Below are 22,399 nucleotides of genomic sequence, written 5' to 3'. Positions count from 1 at the left end.
GAACTTGGCATCGACATCAGACTCTGGGTTTGTAAATAGCTCACGCTGAATCTAATGTTATTTACGTGAGAGTCTAATCTTTGTTCGATCTCACGGACACCAGTTTCAAGATTTGTCATGTTAGTGGCACATTATTTATTTGGGTTCCGGGGGTATGTTTTAAGGTACAAATTTAGGTTTCAAGATTGTCACTTTTGCCTGCTACATTACCTATTTCAGTGTCAAGATTACCCATGTGAGTTTCAAGAGTAGGTTTCATATCGGCGAACATTTGCATTAGATCGGATAACGTGTATTCTCGGGCTTGTAACGCGGACTGTTGCGTGGGTACATCGCGCAACATGTCATCATGTAATCCTTCAGCTCGGGATTCGGGTCTGTTAACACCTGTTCTCGATTGAAGCTGCCTCTGATTTTCATCTGCCGTCTTAGATTCAGCGAAATTACATCAACACAACAAAAGAAGATAGTTTAGAATTACGATAGTCACTTATCAGGTTCGCCAATGATTTTGCGTCCTGATTTCTCAGATGTTAACCACACGTACTAAACAGTCGAAATTGTGACACACTAAAATGCTAATATAGAAACCGGATGAATAAAAAAAATTGAGCTTACATAAATAGCACTGAAATTGATACAGATGGGAACCATTTTGTTTTCCTAAAGATAGCAACAATGGCAAATTCAACAGAACTTTTTCTAACTATTTAAGCGAAATGATGATAAAAATTCTTTGGTCACTACAAAAGAAGCGGTTTATTTTTGTTTTTGTTTTTTTTTGTTTAAGATTGCGACAGGACTAGAATTCAAACGTAGAGACCAAACTTTCGTTAGCCGAACGAATAGTGAATACCCAAAACTTCACACGTATTTGAAAGTCGTTCTAATATTCGCTGTCTTGCGCGCTGCTATTTACTTCAGACGTGGATTTGAACTGCGTTTTCTGAAGATACGTCTTTTTTGCGTTCAAGCAGCGATAATGTGATATATTGAAAGTAATGTGATTAGAGAATATTAAGGATAATAATGATAATGCAATTTGTACTAGATTCTGCACTCACGGAAGTTTCTTAGCCAATTTTGGTCCAGGTCGGAGAGAGAGAGAGAGCAGAGTTTTGAATTGCGTCGGTTCACGATTGTGTTCAGGAGGAATAATATCTGATTACGCAAAGGTGGCTTGAGTCTGACATTTAATCCTGAATGCCTTCACGCATTCTGATTCTTTAATACAAATACCCAAGTGACATAACTGCTCGTTAAAAATAGGGGAAATGAATACACAAACGTGGATTTTGGTAATGGTTATCAAATCTGAGATTGAATACATTAGTAGCCTCTAGAAAACTACCGAGATACGGCTATAAAGAGCTGACCTGTAACAACGTTAACATACATCAAAAAGACACTGAGGTTAATTAAAGAAAAGAATAGAAAGAGACAGATTTCATTATCACTCATCAATATATTCTAAGACAATCTATACCACTGAACATGAGCAAATATCTAGGAAATAAAACTTACATTTGATATATCTTTCACACATTGCGTCCTACAACAGTGTCCAGTTTTGTCTGTTCTATATTTTCTTGAAATCATATGTCCTTGCGTGCGCGTGAGTATTTCATTGCGTCACACGGTTTTTTGAAGCGTTTGATCGAAGATTTACATTTTTTAGTGCACACAATATACTATAACTTGTAGCGGTGCTACAGTGGACTTCTTCACATGTCGGTAACGGAACAGTAAAAGGTAACGAAGTCCCTAGAACTATACATAACAAAAGATAGATTTTTATCATTCATATGTTTTGCATCTTATTACGATCGAGCGCTGCGGCAATGATTTTAATATCTGCGCACAGCGGGTCATAGTGCTTACTTTATGCAGTTGATGCTGGACGCGCGTCTTTGTGTAGATGCACATTACAAAAATATAACACTTTACGAACTACACCTCGATGGCTGTTCTTACCTTCTATGATAAATATTTTATACACAGAGAATCCGAAACACAATAATATTAAAAGTTCAACTGACATTTTATGGTTACTGGTGTCAGAACAGACAATACATGTCTCCACAGGACATCTAAATAATTTCAGATGAAAGCTGAAGCATCTTCCTGAGAAAGGATTCTTGTGTAAAACATATGCTAACTATAACCCCTCTAAAATTTGAAAACACTGCTGTGACAGATTATCACACTCCTGCTTGCTATCATTGTAGGATAAACACACAAAATAGTGCACTTGTAAAACTTAACTATAAAGTCGCTCTCCGCCTATGCTTTTTAAAACGAGTATTGTGCTTAAAAGGACTGAATTTTCCCTTGAAAAAAGTGAATGTAGTACTGAAATCAATTAAATTGTTACCTTCAGCTTAGGACAAAATGTTATTCCTTGGGAACTCTTCGGTCCATACTTCCATACTGTTACCATCAACGCGAAAGTAAATCTGCCTGCGTTACGCTTTCGCGACTGAACCACGGAAATGATTTTGATTTTCTTTGGTAAGGTGATAGAGTGAATGCTGAGGAACAAAATAGGCTAATTTAGAAAGTGGTTAGTACAAGAAACTTATTGATTCGATAAATATAACGCGAAATGTGGAACGACCTAATCTTTGAATTAGCCGTTCTCTCTTTGACGTTTTAACTAGACGTCATGTGTGAAAATACCGTTATTGTTTGATATCTCCTACATAATACGATGCAATGTAATGAATACAATGCATATACAGTCTTTAAGTATTAATCCACATTTACACGCTAATATCAGCACCAGCCCATTGCATTTTAGCCACTGAGCACAATGTGCTTCTAACAGCTTCTGAGAGACTTGAAGGCTAAGAACGATGGCATCATTTAAATGATTTAGAACAAATAGAGCGACGTTGTGAGTTTGCACGGAGAACATGGAGGCTTCTAGTGAGGCTGCATTTGATTATGACATGCAAACAGACATACACGTGAGGGCACCTGACATTATTCATGTACAAATATTATAAAAGTACAAATATTGTAAAAATTTGCACTACACAGAACTACAAATTATTGATTTTTATTCGTCGTTATTTTAATGCTGTTTAACCATTTTAGAAAGTTCACATTTTACCTGGTGCTTCAGCAGATACGTGCAATTTCGTTTTTGCATTATGTACCTGGAGCCAATCCAAATAAACATTTCTCATCACATGTTTCAGGTGACGCTCACTGTCGACAGATAGTGTTGGTCCACTTCCTGTTAGAAACATATCGATTTGTAAGACACCCATTTGATACAGCTATCCCAGGTTAGTCTAGTTCGATATCCATTTTATCGATGTGTATTGACAGGGACATTAAAACACGAAGAATAACCAGTACTCTACCAGCCACAGAACGGTCCTGGCCTGCACTGACTGTACCACCATGCGAATGTGCTGCTCATTCGCTGCTAGAATACTAATTATTCTTCGTGTTTCAATGTCCCTGATAATACCAGGGGCTCCGGCAGGTTTTTGTCTCAGTAGGGGCAAAAAAGTTCCCCCCCCCCCCCCCTCCACACACACACACTCGTATATATATTCCCAGATTTTATGTTTCTGAACCGTATTCTGCCAATAAATTGGTTTCTTACCACTAATAATTGTTTAAGCGCTTAAAAACACTGCTCATGCATTGAACGCAGTTGGATTTAAATTAACAGTCCGGAAAAAAAAACGGTTCACTACACTCAACTATGTAAACCTGCTCAAGTTCACTTACATTACTTTGAAAGCTTCTTTTATGCACTTACCAATAGTGTTCTGCAGCTGCGTAGTGTACTAAGAACGATTATTTTATGTGATACAGCTCTGTTTTGGAAAACGCCTACGCATTCTAATATGCTTACTGAATTACTATTGTTCTCTGAAGAGCATTTGTCGTTTCATGGTAAGCCAGATGTTATCCCCTTATATGAGATTTGGAAATTGTGATGCACTTTTAGTACCATTCCAGAGTTACGAACATAAAAACTAACATTATAACTATAGTAAAACCTGTTTTTACATTAGTAGACTGTACATTTTGCCACAATCTTCGTTTGGTCCTGTCCTAAGCTTTTTCTCTCTGAACTACTTGTTTTACTTCTATTAAAAATCGACATTTATAAGTAACTGTAAGATATCTTGTCATCCTTCCCTTCAAACAACGTTTAGAAAGCTCCATCCTCCCCTCTTTTTAAATTAATTGGATGATGATCCCAAATTATTCGGTTTTTCCTTCTCCTTTTCATTAGTCGACACAATTACAATACTTAGATTTTACTGTCCATTTCAAGCAGAACTCTACGTTTAAAAACAATGAATAATTGAAGTAACACATTAAAATTAAACGAATTGGTTTGATGATGAAAGTACATACCTCTAATCTGCTGACTCGTGCGGTGGCGACGGTGATTTTACCGCCGTGTGTGTAAACACTGGACTTCTGACAATATCGACGGTCAATTGGTCTGGCGGAAAATATCCGCTGTGAGTGCAACCGGCCTGAAAGACCTGGTCAGAAAGAGCGCGGCCTGGAGGTCCGACCTGTGGCCTTGAACAGCAACGGCAATGGCCAGGCAGCATCGTTGTTGTATACAGGTGTAGGTCACACTGAGCGCGACTCTGGCCGTCTCGCCGCACTGGCTGACGTCGAGTTTCAACACAGAGAGAGTCGCAGCAGCCCGGAACAGCTGTTTGCATTTGCTGGCGCATGTGACAGCAACGGCGCGAGGCAGATCTTTGATACCACGCTACACGTGCAGGCTGCTATGTGATGAGGTTCCGTCCGTTTCCACGGTGTGACAGCTGACGCAGCAGCAATCGCTTTCGCCTGCGCGGAGTTCCCTGCCCCGGTCATCCGCCGTGCCTGAACCGCACAGACAGACTGCGGCGTTGTGTCTGACCAGACCTTCAAGACGCTGAAAATCAGTTTTGTCTTTCTTGTATGTTTGGAAACTGGCACATCCGGGATATACTATAAGGAACGAAGCCTAGAAACACAGGTGGCCCTTGTGACTCCTGTGGGATTGGGACCACTTGTTTCTAAGTCATTATCAAACTATCACAAAGAAGCCATCATTGTCTCATTAATCATCAGTCACTTATTAGTTACCATCTCTCTACAATGTGCCATATCGATCAAATGCCTGGATGGTTAATGGCGTACCCTCGCCTGCAATACTGAAATAAATGGCAACTGGCAAATGTTTCAAACTTGGTCCCAATATGGCGACTCCACATCTTCATAGAGAGGAGACAAATAAAACTGGAAACGCATTTCCGAATACAATTTGGCTGCTCTGCAAGGTTTAGATTCGTATGCAATGCTGTATTCTTACAGGCAGACGCCGTAATGTCAGCCACATCGGTTTTAGATGAATTCGCTGTTTCTCACACATTTGCTGTTAAAGTGTCTCAATTTAAGAGTTAATGTTGTGGGAATATTCTGAATTGCCCTCGTAAATACACATTTTGAGGCACAACGCCATGTCAGTAAGTGCACCACTGCTGAGAGATGTTAACAGGTGCTTAAAATAAATAATAACAATTTCAAATTGTTAAATAGGTAAAAATAAATTATTTTCTCTTTTTAAGTAAGAATAAATCGATCATTTTCGCCTGCCTTAATACATTTTCTTGCTATTTACACTTTTCTCTGTTAGTCCCCTAAAAAGTGGAAAAACAGGGCTTTACTTTCTATTTTCTAAAGTAAAAACCAAATGTACACAATAATTTCCACAACCCATTATAGATTCATGTCTTAACAAATTTTGTGAACTTTGGTTGTTACAAACATATTAATGTCGTTTGAAATACTGTTGATGTAAGCGCCGAAGTACTAAGAAATGATTTGATTAATATCATCAATAACAGCGAATCATTTTCAGTTTTGGCAGACGAAACAATGGATATTGCACGCACAGAACAACTTTCTCTTTCTGCACGTTACTTTGACCTTGCAACTAATGTTCTTAGAGAAGACTTCCTTGGATTTACACCATTAGCAAGGTTAGATGCAAAACATATCTCCAACACAATAATATATACCTTATCTGCTTGAGGTTTAAATCTAGATAAAATGATAGTACAAGGCTATGAGGGGTGCAGTACGATGGCCGGTAAAATTGGAGGAGTACAGAAGATAATTGCTGAGAAATATCCCAAGGCTCGCTTCTATCATTGTGCTAGCCATTGACTTATTTTAGTTGTGAATGATTTGGACACCTTACCAGAGGTTAGAAATGCCATTGGTACTATCAAAGAAGGAATTTCTTTTTTCTATATTCGCAAACTGAATGAATTCTCATTAGGGGCCCTACTGCCGTGTCCCCCCCCCCCCCCCCCGCCCCCTGCGGGCGCTCCTGGTTAATACATACCGATGAAAGGAATATCGAACTGGACTAATTTGGGAATGATATGTCGAATGGGCATGTGAAACTACGACTAAACGTAATTTGATTTGTAATGGCAAACAAACTGACTGTTTCTACTGACACTGGCCTCTCGTGAAAGATGTGATGAGCAGAAATGGTTAGGGCTAACTACGCAATGCAAGAAATTAATTCTTAGTATTTCTGAAACAGCAGAGAAGGGTGCCTCAAATATCTTGGGAAAGACAGCCGGTATGTCACTACCTTATGTTACTAAGCATTGCTAACCTTCATTTATAGGGTCTGGGATTTGGGCCCTGGACATCGGATTTTTTCAGATGGAGAATGTGTGTATGTGTGCGCCAGCGCTCGAGCGTGTGTGTGTGTGTGTGCATGGGTGTGTGTGTGTATGTGTGTGTTTGTGTGTGTGTGTGTGTGTGTGTGTGTGTGTGTCTGTGTGTGTAGTGTATATGTGTGCTTTGGTTATGATCATTTTATCATTATCGACATGCAAGTCGCTGAAGTTGCGTCAAATAGAGAGACTTGCATCAAGTAACTGTACATCCTCAATGGTATCTCCGGCAAATAATGTCATATTCCTATTTCATTTCATATTACTATAGTTGAAGTGACGAACGATGGCGGTCGAGATTAGACTTGTTCTCCGCACCTACGTCACGCATTCTCCGAAAGCCATTGAGCGTTCAGTAGCATTGTGAGCTCTCTGCTGTTAATGCCGTAGAGTACCCCAAAGAATGAGGGCAAAAGAAGAACTCCAAAATTACAATACATGCTGTGCAAAGTGGTCCATTTTTGATAGACAGCTCATTAGTGCCACAGAGAACTGGCTACGAGACCCACAGGAGGCGGTCAACGAAAAGGTAAACAGACTGCAGGTAGCAGTCTATGAGAGCTGTAAAAAGTCAATGAGAAGGAAGAGACAGGTGCAAAATCTAGTACCATGGCGGAACACAAAAGTAGGTAACCTGCGGCTGGATACCATGTATGCACGGCGATTACTACAACACACACGCAAAATCGGAAATTAAACTGCTCTGGTAGCTGCAAAAAGCAACTACAACAAAATTAAAAGCAGGTACAGCAAGGAAATAGCCAAGGCGAAAGAAGAGACATGGAAGAAGTGGGTCTCTGACTGCGACAAAAACGATCCATGGGCCATAACGAGAAAGGTACTCCAGCCAAAATACGGCACAGAGAGTTTAATTAGCAACATTAAAACTGGGAACCAGACTCTTACCATGACATGGGAAGAGACTATAAAATCACTGCCCCAAACCCTCTTGCCTGACGACGATGCAGATCAGGATACCGCAGATCAGCTAGTTGTGTAACTCGAAAACGGGAGTTACAACCATGTGGAGCTAGATCCAGACTTCACAACTGAGGAAATAGCCGCTGCTATTAAGGCCTGTAAACCAGGAAGAGCAACGGGGGCTGATGGCATCGATGATGCAGTGATCAAAAGAGTATGGCATACCAGTCCTTACCTCCTCTCAGAGATATATAACACCTGTCCGCGGGAAAGGAGAGTCCCAGAAACATGGAAGAAAGGAAGAGTGTGCATATTTCTGAAATCGGAGGACAAACCAAGGGATGAACCAAAATCCTACCGCCCAATATGCCTTCTCCCCATCCTAGGGAAAGTCCTAGAACGGCTTATTGTAAATCGTCTTGAGAAATGATATGAGGAATCGGACCTGAAGGCCCCAAATCAGTTCGGCTTCAGGAAAGGTGCATCAACTGAGATGGCCATTAGGCAAGTACTAAGCCATGTAAAATGTGAGAAGAGGTACGTTGTTGTAGTATTTGTAGATATAGCATGCGCCTTTCATAACCTATGGTGCCCCAGCGTTATGAGGCGTCTAAGACAAATCCAATACCCTCGAAACTTGTACGACCTGACGGGACATTATTTCAGGAATCGAAAGGTGATGGTGAGCAGCAAGGCTGGTGTCGTGGAGATATGGGTCACTAAGAGTTGTCCACCAGGCTCCATTTGTGTCCCATTCCTCTGGAACCTCTTCTTTGATGAGATGGTTGTCGAGAGGGAGGGCGAGCAGTCGACCTGGCAATCATAATTAAGAGACTAAGTAGGAAACAAATAGGAGAACGAGCAAAAACAGCACTAGGCGAAGTCAGCAGGTGGACGAGACAGAACAAGCTTGCAATATCCCATCACAAAACAGTCGCCATGACCATCAAAGGCAATTTCGATAGACACAGACCGCCTACCATACCATTTGAAGGCATGAATATAAAGTTGGTCCAAGAATTCACATATCTTGGAATAACACTTGACGAAAGACTGTGGTTCACACCTCATGTGAGGAACATTCAGAAGAAGCTGGGTGAAGTCTCAGGTACACTCCTGCGGGTGACCAGAACAGAGTGCGGTCTGCAAAAGAATTCACTGACACTAATATACCAGGGTCTCTGTCTCTCTGTTTGCAGGTATGGTGCAGCAGCGTGGGCAGATCGGACGAGGTACCGGTATGTCAAACGCATACTAGACCCAACCCAACGACCATTTCTTTTGCAGATGACCAGAACCTGCCGGACTGTGTCAACTGCTGCTTTCCAAGTACTTACAGGGTGTATGCCACTTGACCTGGAGATAGTCAAAGCAGCCTTGGTATACCATACCAAACATGGAATGGCTGACTCAGTTGCCGAGTTCCAGGTTCCAAGAGCTGTCATGGGACAAAATGGTTGGTTCTGAGCACTATGGGACTCAACATCTTAGGTCATAAGTCCCCTAGAACTTAGAACTACTTAAACCTAACTAACCTAAGGACATCACACACACCCATGCCCGAGGCAGGATTCGAACCTGCGACCGTAGCAGTCCCGCGGTTCCGGACTGCAGCGCCAGAACCGCTAGACCACCGCGGCCGGCTCATGGGACAAAACCCTAGATGTATTCCTCACAAACAAATAAACTGTATGTTGCAGGAAGAGTGGCAGGAAAAGTGGAACAGGACACAGAATGGCAGGGAAACTTTCAGCTGGGTACCAAATGTGGAACTATGGCAGACAGGTGGCGTGGGGGCGTGGTTCCACCATACTCCCTGACATGTCCTCTGACAGACCATGATCTGAAAAAGAAAATATATGAGCTGGGAATAGAAGACAATGGCAGATGCACATGTGGCGAGGAAGAAGACTCAAACCATATTGTCTACGCCTTCACACTATACAACGAACCCAGAGAACAGCTTATGGGGGTAATGGGACCTGAATCTATCAGGACAAAGGAAAATCTATTAAGGACAAAAGAAAGCTGACCAGCGATAAAGGAATTCGCAGAGGAAGCTTTCGATATTCGGGAAGGAAAGCTAATCTTAGCGTAAGGGAACAACAAAAGACTCGAGACCCAATGATTCCGAAACACCCCTAAATTCTTGGACACTTGGAGGACCATGGCTGAGAGTGGAGGGGTGAAGAGCTGCCTCTCATAAAAAACCACCGATGATACCTCTATATGGATCCTGAGACACCAGTGGCAAGTAGGGTATGTCAGAGGGTTAGATGACCAACTCATCAGAAAATGGCTAAGATCCCAGGAAACTGGTGACCAACAGCATGTGGGCCTCGCCAGCCTGGGGACTACAGGTTGTCCCCATGGGTACTCCTCGAATGTATGAACATGCTGTAAGTGGATGCTATACTGCTGATTAGATTAGATTAGATCATGAAAACGATATTTCGTAATGATGTGGAATGAGTCAAATTTTCCAATACATGACATAATTAATTTAATTTAACAACATACTTAAGTTAATATAACAACTTTTTTATTTTTTGTGTTTTTTTTTTGTTAATTAATATCTAAAAATTCCTCTATGGAGTAGAAGGAGTTCTCATTCAGAAATTCTTTTGATTTATTCTTAAATACTTGTTGGTTATCTGTCAGACTTTTGATACTATTTGGTAACTGACCAAAGACTTTAGTGGCAGTATAATTCACCCATTTCTGTGCCAAAGTTAGATTTAATCTTGAATAGTGAAGATCATCCTTTCTCCTAGTATTGTTGTTATGCAAACTGCTATTACTTTTGAATTGGGTTTGGTTGTTAATAACAAATTTCATAAGAGAGTATATATACTGAGAAGCTACTGTGAATATCCCTAGATCCTTAAATAAATGTCTGCAGGATGATCTTAGGTGGACTCCTGCTATTATTCTGATTACACGCTTTTGTGCAATAAATACTTTATTCCTCAGTGATGAATTACCCCAAAATATGATGCCATATGAAAGCAATGAGTGAAAATAGGCGTAGTAAGCTAATTCACTAATCACCAAAATTTGCAATGACCCTTATTGCATAAGTAGCTGAACTCAAACGTTTCAGCATATCATCAATGTGTTTCTTCCAATTTAATCTCTCATCAGTCGGCACACCTAAAAATTTGGAATTTTATACCTTAGCTATATGCTTCTGATATTATTCATATTTATTAATGGCGTCATACCATTCACTGTACAGAACTGTATGTACTGTGTCTTATCAAAATTCAGTGAGAGTCTGTTTACAAGGAACCACTTAGTAATTATCTGATATACAGTATTGACCATTTCATCAGATAATTCTTGTTTGTCAGGTGTGATAACTATACTTGTATCATCAGCAGAGAGGTCTAACTTTGCCTCTTCATGAATATAAAATGGCAAGTCATTAACATATATTAAGAACAACAAAGGACCTAAGATTGACCCTTGTGGAACTCCATACTTAATAGTTCCCCAGTTTGAGGAATGTGCTGATCTTTGCAGATTATGAGAACTGCTTATTTCAACTTTCAGCACTCTTCCAGTTAGGTAGGAATTAAACAATTTGTGCACTGTCCCACTCATGCCACAATACTTGAGCTTGTCTAGCAGAATTTCATGATTTACACAATTTTTGGTTATTCAGATCATTCAAAATTTGATTGGTGAAAGCATATATGGCATTTTCTGTTGAAAAACCTTTCTGGAAACCAAACTGACATTTTGTTAGTACTTCATTTTTACAGATATGTGAAGCTACTTTGAATACATTACTTCCTCAAAAATTTTGGATAAAGCTGTTAGAAGGGAGATTGGATGGTAATTGTTGACATCAGATCTATCCCCCTTTTTATGCAAAGGTATAACAATAGCATATTTCAGTCTATCAGGGAAAATGCCCTGTTCCAGAGAGCTATTACATAGGTTGCTGAGAATCTTACTTATCTGTTGAGAACAAGCTTTTAGTATTTTGCTGGAAATTCCATCAATTCCATGTGAGTTTTTGCTTTTAAGCAAGTTTATTATTTTCCTAATTTCAGAGGGAGAAGTGGGTGAGATTTCAATTGTATCAAATTGCACAGGTATGGCCTCTTCCGTTAACAGCCTAGCATCTTCTAATGAACACCTGGATCGTACTATGTCCACAACATTTAGAAAATGATTATTAAAAATATTTTCCACTTCTGACTTTTTGTTCGTAAAGTTTTCATTCAATTTGATGGTAATACTGTCTTCCTGTGCTCTTGGTTGACCTGTTTCTTTTTTAATAATATTCCAAATTATTTTAATTTTATTATCACAGATGCTGATTTCAGACATGATACACAAACTTCTGGATTTTTTAATAACTTTTCTTAATATAACACAGTAGTTTTTATAATGTTTGATAGTTTCTGGGTCACTACTCTTTCTTGCTGTCTGATACATTTCCCTTTTCCAGTTACAAGATATTTTTATACCCTTAGTAAGCCATGGTTTGTTACAAGGTTTCTTACGAGTACATTTAACTATTTTCTTGGGGAAGCAGTTTTCAAATGCATTTACAAAAATGTCATGAAATAAATTATATTTTAAATTGGCATCAGGTTCACGGTACACCTCATCCCAGTCTAACTGCTGTAGGCTTTCCCTGAAATTTGCAATTGTTAAATCGTTGACTGCACGTACTATTTTGGAAGACTGTTTAGTATTGCTGAATGGAGCTATGTCATATATTGTAACTAGCTGTGCACCATGATCAGAAAGACCATTCTCAACAGGCTGAGCATTTATCTGGTTAAATTTATCTTGGTCTATAAAGAAGTTATCTATCAGTAAGCTGCTATCCTTTACCACCCGAGTAGGAAAATCAATAACAGGTGTCAAATTGAAAGAACCGAGTAATACTTCAAGGTTATTTTCCCTATTACCCTCTTTCAGAGAATCTACATTGAAGTCCCCACAAATAATAATTTGCTTCCCCCTGTCTGACAGATAGCACGACAAGGAGTCCAAATTTTTCAGAAATAGATGAAAATTTCCTGATGGGGACCTATATACAGTTACAATTATAAATGTGCCTTTCTTTAATTTAAGCTCACAGGCACATGCTTCTATATGTTTCTCTACACAAAACTTTTTTGTTTCTATACTTTTTGCACAATGATAACTTTTGACATATATGGCAACTCCTCCTTTGTCCATATTTCTTCTCATTACATGTGCAGAGAGCTTATATCCACTTACATTTACCTCATCCATATCAGTAACAATGTGATGCTCAGACATGCATAGTATATCTATTTCATTCTTAGCTTCTAAATCTTTTAAACAAACCAGAAGCTCATCTATTTTATTCTTTAAACTCCCAATATTTTGATGAAATATGCTTACATTATTTTTAATTATACTTTTATGAGAATCTTTCCTTATTCTAACATTTGCAGTACTCTCCTGTCTGAGTTTCTCATTGTGCTTAGGCCTACTTCCCTTTACCAGTGGTCACATGGTGTTCAGAGAGGCAGATTATGTCAACTGGGTTGGGTGACTTTAATTCATCAATGCAATTACCTAGGACTGAGAGACAACTTGGTGGAGATAAAATTTCTGGTGATTGGTGAAAATTTATAATTGACAGCTGTGATTGGTGATCCAATTTGCTAGAATTGTGCTGTTTAATTTCTTTCCTAAGCTGAAGATTTGTTTCAGTCCTGACCTCTCGTAGAACTTGACATCTTTCTGTCTTACCTATCATAAAAAAGGTGCTGCTCCAACACCTGTAACCACTGGTATTTTACCATTCATGGCAGTGCCTCCCCCCCTTAAATTTCCTGCTATTACCCCAGCCAGTTTCCCCTTCTCTTTCCTGTTGAGAAGTAGGCTGTGCCTGGTATAGTCCCACCTACTGAGAGAATCAACAGGAACCACACCAATATGAGGCCCCACACCTGACCCAAGCAGCCATTCCAACTCCAAATTAACTCTCCCAACAGAAGAGTTCAAATGAGGCCGCTCATGGCGTCTCAGGACAGATACAAATTCAACATTGGTGTGTCTCGATGCCGACGCAATCTTTACCAGGTCACACTCTATACTGTACCCAGGATCTCAGTCGATGCTGTTCCCTGGCCCTCCCACAATAACCACGGTGTCTTCCCTGGTAAATCCTTTACAGAGTGAACCTAAATCCTGTGTCACGTGATCGAGACTAGCACTTGGTTTGAAAAAAATTGTGACCTGGTATTCTGGTCCTAATTCCTCCTGCAGAACTTGGCCTACACCTCTGGCATGAGAACTGCCTAACAACAAAACTTTCTTCCTTTACGTTGACTTTCCTACTTTCTTCTTCAATTTCCTACTGAAAGTTTGTTGTGTCATGTCTAGACCTACCTCTGCTTGAGGCTCATCAGTTTTTAACTAATGCAACAGGTCAAACTTATTTTTGACATTCACCACAAAACTGTCAGACTTAGTTCTAGGCCTGTTCCTTTTGTTACCTGTTGCCACTTCCCACCTCTCTTTGCCCTTCTCCCTCCTTAACCTGTCCAGATCTTCCCTAGCCTGACCTAGCTCAGCCTGAAGGGCAGCAATTTCCCCCTCCTGTTCCACTATCTTCCTATCTCTGCTGCAAATCCTACATAACCACTGATGAGCCTGATCCACTTTCCCGACACCCACGCCACTGCAGTCCCCCCTGTGAAAAAAACTACAGCATCCATCACACCAAACCCCGGAACTAACAATTCTACGGCAAGTCAGGCACTTCTCACTCATCGCAAAATTAATACTTTAGCTAGAATAAATCAATTAAATTACCGAAAATCAAAAAAGACGTTACAAGAATTAAGCCTATTCACAAATGTATATAAGCAAGTTTCTGATATAAAGTTACGCTGTTTTTCTGAAATCTGTATTAAAACAATGAAGTTATACGCTATTTACCGTAGTTTACTTATTTTTTACCGAGAAACTAGTTAAATTACCGTGAAACAAGCAACAAACATGCTTACAAAATTTAAGCCTAAGCACGACTTCGCGAAGTTACGATCTTTTCGTGTTTTCTGAAAAAATACGCAAAGGAAAGTCAAACCTTTAACTGCAAGACTAAACAATACACTAATGCACGTATTTAATTTGTTGTCGGCGTTAAACTAAATTATATTCCTGTCTAAAACACTTAACTTTCTGGAAACAGTTTCTGGCGTCACTTACTCGGCGGCCATCGTGGAACATCGCCGTCAGCAGTGGCGGCGCCGCCTCCACGTGGTTCCCCGTGGGCACTCCAAAGGGTGGCTAAAGGCGCTCTTCAAATGGAAGGTCCACTCCCCCATAAATGGGGGTAGTTTTTCCAAGCTGGTTCCATTCGTCATGGTGGAGTTGGGTAGTGGACACGTGGGGTGGACTTGAAGGGAGGATGAGCAGTAGCTCGGGGATCCCTGATGATGACCCAACCCAGAGTTGCCGTGTATGATGCTGTTAATGCAGTAGAGCGAGCTGTTTAGTGAATTTCTATGCTATTTTTTACAGGTTGTTATCGCTGATAGTGGTGGTACGTGATACATTCTGTAGAAGCAAGCAGGAGACATAATTTGCAGGATATACGCTTTCTTCAGGCGGAAAGCCCGCGCATGAGCCTACTGCAGCTGTCGTTTGGAGTCGTCAACAATGCAATTCCCGTCTGTGCCTCGACATCCGCGAACCGCCTTTCGTGGATCGGACTATAATATACAATCACAGCTGTGGTTAATGGCATCAAACAGTGCTTATACAACATCAACACGTTTAATCCGTGCCGGCCGCGGTGGCCGTGCGGTTCTGGCGCTGCAGTCCGGAACCGCGAGGCTGCTACGGTCGCAGGTTCGAATCCTGCCTCGGGCATGGGTGTGTGTGATGTCCTTAGGTTAGTTAGGTTTAAGTAGTTCTAAGTTCTAGGGGACTTATGACCTAAGATGTTGAGTCCCATAGTGCTCAGAGCAATTTTGTTTAATCCGTACTCCGATACCAATAATATTAAAAGCAGAAGTAGCTCTTTCAGTTACACTTTCAACACAAAACCACTTAAATGATTTCATTGTTTTTGGTACGAAGATAGGCTGAACCGAGAGAAAGATCAAGGACTTCATTTGTAAGTAAGGGGGAAAGGCAAAAGAAACCAATCCCCGAAATGATAAAGTAGAGATTGGAACATCATTTATAACATCAGTGACCGTGACTCATGATAAAAATTATTAATCTTGATGCATCATGCAAGCGTTGAATAATGTGTAAATGCACACACCTCTCTGCACATATGGCTCGACAACCATACTGTGTGTGCCACATCATCAAGCATTGGGGCACGTCACGAGCTTTGCTTAGAAAAACAGGCACACACCTGAGAGCAACTGACGTTAATGCCTGTTCAATATTCTACTGACGCATGATCGCTAATCATAACGAAACTACTGATATGTGTGCAGAGCCATGAGGAACAACTAGTTCAGTCATAAATCCTACATGATATTCCGTATTTTGCTCATGTAGAGACATCACAGAACAGTACTAAACATGAAATTTATGTTCCATCACATATTTACCAACATCATCGAAGAGCAGTGTAAGATATATCTGCTATGGGTTGAGTCTCTCCGTAACTATCCATACTGTAGTATACAAGCCAGGCAGGGTCATGACATTTGGATGCTTTAAAGTTACTTGGCGGATAACACATAATGCATGCAAATAATCATTCTCCCACTGCTCCACTTGTAACTGGTATAGAAAAGGTACTATCCGTGAAATAACATATCCTATACATGTCCTATACATGTCCTCCTCCCCCCATGAACCATGGACCTTGCCGTTGGTGGGGAGGCTTGCGTGCCTCAGCGATACAGATGGCCGTACCGTAGGTGCAACCATAACGGAGGGGTATCTGTTGAGAGGCCAGACAAACATGTGGTTCCTGAAGAGGGGCAGCAGCCTTTTCAGTAGTTGCAGGGGCAACAGTCTGGATGATTGACTGATCTGGCCTTGTAACATTAACCAAAACGGCCTTGCTGTGCTGGTACTGCGAACGGCTGAAAGCAAGGGGAAACTACAGCCGTAATTTTTCCCGAGGACATGCAGCTCTACTGTATGATTAAATGATGATGGCGTCCTCTTGGGTAAAATATTCCGGAGGTAAAATAGTCCCCCATTCGGATCTCCGGGCGGGGACTACTCAAGAGGACGTCGTTATCAGGAGAAAGAAATCTGGCGTTCTACGGATCGGAGCGTGGAATGTCAGATCACTTAATCGGGCAGGTAGGTTAGAAAATTTAAAAAGGGAGATGGATAGGTTAAAGTTAGATATAGTGGGAATTAGTGAAGTTCGGTGGCAGGAGGAACAAGACTTTTGGTCAGGTGATTACTGGGTTATAAATACAAAATCAAATAGGGGTAATGCAGGAGTAGGTTTAATAATGAATAAAAAAATAGGAGTGCGGGTTAGCTACTACAAACAGCATAGTGAACGCATTATTGTGGCCAAGATAGATACGAAGCCCACACCTACTACAGTAGTACAAGTTTATATGCCAACTAGCTCTGCAGATGATGAAGAAATAGATGAAATGTATGATGAGATAAAAGAAATTATTCAGGTAGTGAAGGGAGACGAAAATTTAATAGTCATGGGTGACTGGAATTCGTCAGTAGGAAAAGGGAGAGAAGGAAACACAGTAGGTGAATATGGATTGGGGGGAAGGAATGAAAGAGGAAGCCGCCTTGTAGAATTTTGCACAGAGCATAACTTAATCATAGCTAACACTTGGTTCAAGAATCATGAAAGGAGGCTGTATACATGGAAGAAGCCTGGAGATACTGACAGATTTCAGATAGATTATATAATGGTAAGACAGAGATTTAGGAACCAGGTTTTAAATTGTAAGACATTTCCTGGGGCAGATGTAGATTCTGACCACAATCTATTGGTTATGAACTGCAGATTGAAACTGAAGAAACTGCAAAAAGGTGGGAATTTAAGGAGATGGGACCTGGATAAACTGAAAGAACCAGAGGTTGTAGAGAGTTTCAGGGAGAGCATTAGGGAACAATTGACAGGAATGGGGGAAAGAAATACAGTAGAAGAAGAATGGGTAGCTCTGAGGGATGAAGTGGTGAAGGCAGCAGACGATCAAGTAGGTTAAAAGACGCGGGCTAATAGAAATCCTTGGGTAACAGAAGAAATATTGAATTTAATTGATGAAAGGAGAAAATATAAAAATGCAGTAAATGAAGCAGGCAAAAAGGAATACAAACGTCTCAAAAATGAAATCGACAGGAAGTGCAGAAAGGCTAAGCAGGGATGGCTAGAGGACAAATGTAAGGATGTAGAGGCTTGTCTCACTAGGGGTAAGATAGATATTGCCTACAGGAAAATTAAAGAGACCTTTGGAGAGAAGAGAACCACTTGCATGAATATCAAGAGCTCAGATGGAAAACCACTTGTAAGCAAAGAAGGGAAAGCAGAAAGGTGGAAGGAGTATATAGAGGGTTTATACAAGGGCGATGTACTTGAGGACAATATTATGGAAGTGGAAGAGGATGTAGATGAAGATGAAATGGGAGATAAGATACTGCGTGAAGAGTTTGACAGAGCACTGAAAGACCTGAGTCAAAACAAGGCCCCGGGAGTAGACAACATTCCATTAGAACTACTGATGGCCTCGGGAGAGCCAGTCATGACAAAACTCTACCATCTGGTGAGCACGATGTATGAGACAGGCGAAATACCCTCAGACTTTAAGAAGAATATAATAATTCCAATCCCAAAGAAAGAAAGTGTTGACAGATGTGAAAGTTACCGAACTATCAGTTTAATAAGTCACAGCTGCAAAATACTAACGCGAATTCTTTACAGACGAATGGAAAAACTGGTAGAAGCCGACCTCGGGGAAGATCAGTTTGGATTCCGTAGAAATGTTGGAACACGTGAGGCAATACTGACCATACGACTTATCTTGGAAGAAAGATTAAGAAAAGGCAAACCTACATTTCTAGCATTTGTAGACTTAGAGAAATGCTTTTGACAATGTTGACTGGAATACTCTATTCCACATTCTGAAGGTGGCAGGGGTAAAATACAGGGAGCGAAAGGCTATTTACAATTTGTACAGAAACCAGATAGCAGTTATAAGAGTCGAGGGGCATGAAAGGGAAGCAGTGGTTGGGAAAGGAGTGAGACAGGGTTGTAGCCTCTCCCCGATGTTATTCAATCTGTATATTGAGCAAGCAGTAAAGGAAACAAAAAAAAATTCGGAGTAGGTATTAAAATTCATGGAGAAGAAGTAAAAACTTCGAGGTTCGCCGATGACATTGTAATTCTGTCAGAGACAGCAAAGGACTTGGAAGAGCAGTTGAACGGAATGGACAGTGTCTTGAAAGGAGGATATAAGATGAACATCAACAAAAGCAAAACGAGGATAATGGAATGTAGCCAAATTAAGTCGGGTGATGCTGAGGGAATTAGATTAGGAAATGAGACACTTAAAGTAGTAAAGGAGTTTTGCTATTTAGGGAGTAAAATAACCGATGATGGTCGAAGTAGAGAGGATATAAAATGTAGACTGGCAATGGCAAGGAAAGCGTTTCTCAAGAAGAGAAATTTGTTAACATCGAATATAGATTTAGGTGTCAGGAAGTCGTTTCTGAAAGTATTTGTATGGAGTGTAGCCATGTATGGAAGTGAGACATGGACGATAACTAGTTTGGACAAGAAGAGAATAGAAGCTTTCGAAATGTGGTGCTACAGAAGAATGCTGAAGATAAGGTGGGTAGATCACGTAACTAATGAGGAGGTATTGAATAGGATTGGGGAGAAGAGACGTTTGTGGCACAACTTGACTAGAAGAAGGGATCGGTTGGTAGGACATGTTCTGAGGCATCGAGGGATCACAAATTTAGCATTGGAGGGCAGCGTGGAGGGTAAAAATTGTAGAGGGAGACCAAGAGATGAATACACTAAGCAGATTCTGAAGGATGTAGGTTGCAGTAGGTACTGGGAGATGAAGAAGCTTGCACAGGATAGAGTAGCATGGAGAGCTGCATCAAACCAGTCTCAGGACTGAAGACCACAACAACAACAACATACATGTCCTACAAAGGCCTGCACTGTATAATAATCAGTTTTCTAGGTTTCGTAGGTTAACAGAAGCATCTCGAAAGTCAAGAGTTTTGGATAAAATGAAAAACTTGCATGTTTAGTTGTAGGTTAAGCGATGTTGTTTTCAGATGATTTTTCGCTACTGCTCACATAAAACGATACCTGGTTTATGTTGTACGTAGAACATCCAACGTCTCTAGTGGATTTATTATGGTACTCTCTGTTGTAGTTTAACATTACATGGACCTGTGAGCTACCGAGGGGACTGGTGACCTCAGATGTTAAGTCCCATGGTGCTCAGAGCCATTTTTTTTTTATCAAGTATGTGCTTAATAGCTGGTATGCCCAGAACCTGAGGATGAGTGATGCGTGTGGACACCCGCAGCACCACGGTACATGGAACACCTCTTTTAAACTATACCCATATTCCCAAGTAAGCCATCTTATACCCTGGCATAATTGAAGAGCTCATGGATCGCCATCATAGATCACCCTTTGGGATTCTTAGCTTAGAACCATGCATAGAAGTTTACTGCGTTTAGACGATGGAGATGGTGCAAACTCAAAGTCTGGAAACCATTGTGTCCTGCTCCAGTGTATCCAGCAGCTAGTGTGGAAACGGTTCTACACGCTGCTCCGAAATATTCCGGATTGCTAGTGTGATGTAATTGAACAATGGCCACAAATGAAAGGTGTCATGACGTTACAACTTACTAACTGGCAAATAAATATTTAGGTCGTTTCGCAACAGGGATATTCATATCAGTGCTGTTGTGAGGTGGTAACTGAATGATGGTAATAAAATAAAGGCATTATGATGTTACACCTGAGTAACTGACATAATCAGTATTTTACGTCATTTTGTAACAGAGATCACCATATAAACATTGCTGTGACGAGGTACAGAAACATTTATATGATGATATCTGTTGCCATATAATGTAAATACTGACTGTGTCAGTTACTATGTTGTAACGGCATACCGTCTTAGTTTGCTGACTATCGTTCAATTAAGCTAGCTACTAACGATGTAAGACTGTATTTAATTACGTCGAGTGTGGGTGTTCTCATTGTAAGAAACGTTTTACCGATGTGGCACCAACTCTAATCAAGAACGTTTTATGATCTAAAGATGGCTATGTTGTTAGCCAAAACTGGATATCAATCCAAATGAAGAAAAGTTCGTGTGCGGTCTTGATCTCATGGTTCTTCAATCCCTAACTTAAAATATAATAGTCCTTGCTTCTAACGCAAAACTGAAAAATGAATTTGCATCCGCTCAGGACCTCAGGGTCCATCAAAGAATTATTCATGTGAAATGATGTGAAGTACAATTTTCCTGTAATATATTGGCCATCAGGTTCGCTAGCGATGTGTGTACAGAGAAAGATGTCTGTTGATAATTGTCGTTTTTTTTGTAATCATTACTTGATAAAGCTTGTACTTTACCGTTAACGCTGTCCGTCCCCAGTAGCTGAGTGGCCAGCGCGACAGAATGTCAATCCTAAGGGCCCGAGTTCGATTCCCGGCTGGATCGGAGATTTTCTCCGCTCAGAGACTGGGTGTTGTGTTGTCCTAATCATCATCATTTCATCCCCATCGACGCGCAAGTCGCCTAAGTGGCGTCAAATCGAAAGACTTGCACCCGGCGAACGGTGTACCCGCTAGGGGGCCCTAGTCACACGATATATACACCGTTAACAATGGTTAGAACATATGTTACTTACATGAAGTACCATCCAGGTTTACTGGACTTTGAAATGATACATGATCAAAGATTTTAGTGCTATTTCCAGGACTTTCGACCAACTGGTACATAACTTCGTTGATTTTTTTCCTTTTCTTTCCAAAACTAAATGTATCGCTGATTGGAGACTGGCAGGGAAGAGTACCACAGATCCCTGAATTACCTATATTCATCTTCCTTAGAATGACATTGAGCTCAACGGCTGACAGGTCCAAGTAATGTTGAACCACGGAAGTCAGTAACATAAGAAATCCGCTGCAGATGATGGATGTTCTATGTACAAACTTCTATGTACAACTTAAAACAGATATGTGGAATTGCTTAAAATCGGGTGAACAGTAGAGTGCTTTTTGCTGCTGGAAGGGATGATTAGAGCTTAATGTGCAGGTAAACACATGAAACTATCTTCTTATTCCAAGCTAAGAATTTTCACAACGCATCCGCTAAGTTACAAATCTTTGAAAAGTGAAAACGTCTATTCTGAAAGCTCACATTTGACAAGTTGTGGAGTACATCTTATTCCACAGCTAGTTGTTCGCTGTCCTGTTCCACTCGCAAATCAAGCAATTAGGAAACGAATAGGGCCCTTCGGTGCATTAAGTGATCTCTGTCAAGTAACTTCAAAGTATCCTAACGCTATGAAACGACACGGATGGAACGGTGCAGTACGGGTCGCTATGGAGAGACTCAACCAATGGCGGGTGTGTCTTAAACCGCTCTTTGATGGTTTAGTTAAATCGTGTGTTAGATAGTTAAGTTTGTTTTCAATACACTTCCAGGGTGTCACCTCATGAGCAAAATACGGCATATCATGCTAGCTTCACAATTAGGTCGAAGAACTTCCAATAAAGCATGTTGTCCTTAACGATGGTAACA

This window comes from Schistocerca cancellata, chromosome 3 (assembly GCF_023864275.1).
Source record: "Schistocerca cancellata isolate TAMUIC-IGC-003103 chromosome 3, iqSchCanc2.1, whole genome shotgun sequence".
Lineage (NCBI taxonomy): Eukaryota > Metazoa > Arthropoda > Insecta > Orthoptera > Acrididae > Schistocerca > Schistocerca cancellata.
This window is presented reverse-complemented; position numbering follows the sequence as displayed.